Source organism: Gossypium hirsutum, chromosome A13 (assembly GCF_007990345.1).
Source record: "Gossypium hirsutum isolate 1008001.06 chromosome A13, Gossypium_hirsutum_v2.1, whole genome shotgun sequence".
NCBI classification, from domain to species: Eukaryota; Viridiplantae; Streptophyta; class Magnoliopsida; order Malvales; family Malvaceae; genus Gossypium; species Gossypium hirsutum.
This window is the reverse complement of record NC_053436.1, coordinates 59,752,987-59,755,225: the sequence shown is the minus strand read 5'-3', so window position 1 is coordinate 59,755,225 and position 2,239 is coordinate 59,752,987.

Below are 2,239 nucleotides of genomic sequence, written 5' to 3'. Positions count from 1 at the left end.
TTTCAGCACTAAGTGTGCGGGCAATAAGTGTTCACGGTTCTGAGATTGGCACTAAGTGTACGGGCAATAAGTGTTCATGGTTGTGAGATTGGCACTAAGTGTGCGGGCTTGAAATGCATGGCACTAAGTGTGCGAGTTTAAAGTACATGGCACTAAGTGTGCATGGTTGATTATTAAGCACTATGTGTGCGAACCCACTATATATATATTTTCTATCAATTATTTATATTAAGGGTACGACCTTACCAAGTCGATTTCGGACAGCGGAAAGGGGTAAGTTCTTGAGTAATAGAGCTTAAATTATGATTTGATTAGATCATGCTTTAAGCAAATCAAAATCATGCTCTTTGTGTGTGGCTATTGAGCCGAAATTGCAAGAATGATAAGTGTCTTATGTTTGAGTTTTGCTAATGAAAATGAAATACGAATGTGTCATGATTTATTGTTAAATGTGCATGGTTATTCGAATGATGTCCGGGCTAAGTCCCGAAGGCTTTGTGCTAAGTGACCATATCCGGACTAAGATCCGATGGCATTGGTGCGAGTTACTAAATCCGGGCTAAGTCCCGAAGAGCATTCATGCTAGTGATGTATCCGGGCTAAGTTCCGAAGAGCATTCATGCTAGTGATATATCCGGGCTAAGTCCCGAGGAGCATTCGTGCTAGTGATGTATCCGGGCTAAGTTCCGAAGAGCATTCGTGCTAGTGATATATCCGTGCTAAACCCCAAAGAGCATTCATGCTGGTGTTATATCCGGGCTAGGTCCCGAAGAGTAATCATGCTGGTGACGTGTATTCGGGCCTTCGTGCCTAGTAGGCTTCGTGCCGGTAATTTGAGCAAAGTTTAAGTGCTCATTACTATACGAATTCAAATTTAAATGAGATGATATGTTTAAAAGTGTACATACATGATGTTTATAGACTTGGTTAAGTCATATCAATGTGTATTAACGAATGAATAAGAGCACTATGTATGTGAATGATTAGAGGCACTGTGTGTGTGCGAATTCCTTTAACCGAGCACTATGAGTGCGAGATCAGTCAGTGGGCACTAAGTGTGTGAAGTGGAGTTCATGTAAGACCTCGTTTGGGACGAAGGCATTGATTTGAGATAGTGTGTAAGACCATGTCTGGGACATGGCATCGGCTCGATATGTGAGAATATGTAAGACCATATCTAGGATATGGCATTGTAAGAGCTATATGAGCTATTGCTGAATGGACACTATTTTGTTAATCTTGTTCAAGAAATTATTTTGATTAAGTTTCGACATTCGAAAGTTTGAAAGAATTTTTGATGAATGTTGATAATTTTGGATATACGAGTTATGCGCTAGAATAAATCTCATGCCAGTGTATTATATTAGGCTTTATGCCTATTCGACTGTATACGGGTAACGTTAACTATGATTGAATGTGCTAAATGAACTAAATGTTCAGGTACGTGGAAGTTGACTTTTCTTTTGGAAATGAGTTAAGTTGAATATTGAGATGTGATAAAGTTATAAAGGATATTTATTGGGATGTTTGAGTATATGTGTACTTTCGGTTAGGTTACAGCTTACTCATGAATGAAAATGTGGGTTACAAATATGTGGGTTGATGATGTGAATTATACATGTTAATATGTGCTCAATATGTGTTTGAAATGCATTTGTGAATTAAGTTAAGTGATTATTGCTTATGAAATCAAGAAAATGAGATATATGTGCATACTTGTAGAAATGTTTATGTATTTGTTTTAAGATAAGAAAATGATTTTATGGATCGATGCGAAATCAGTAATGAATTACAATTGCTATCGATGAGCTAATGTTTATATGGATATAATTCAATAAGAGGACGTTATCCTAAACTATGCATCGGTAGAAATTTTCGAGGACGAAAATCCCTAAAGGGGGGAAGAGTTGTGACACCCCTAAAGTGACCCTAGTCGGAAAGTGGTTTCGGGACCACTAAACCGAGTCATAAAGATAATTAACCGTCATAGTTGATGCTCATTATATGTACATATGCATGTGTGAAAATTTCATGTTTGAATTTTGTTAATAGTAAGTGAATTTTATCAAATAGGACTTATGTGAGAAAATTTGGAAATGTGCTAGGCAAATGTAAAGTGGCCTAATAATGCATGTTGTGAAATGATGGGTTTGCATGTCAAATTACCCAAAATTAAAGCATAGTGGCCGGCCATGCTATGGGTGGAAACATGTTGCAAACATGTTGTGTTAGTGAGTTA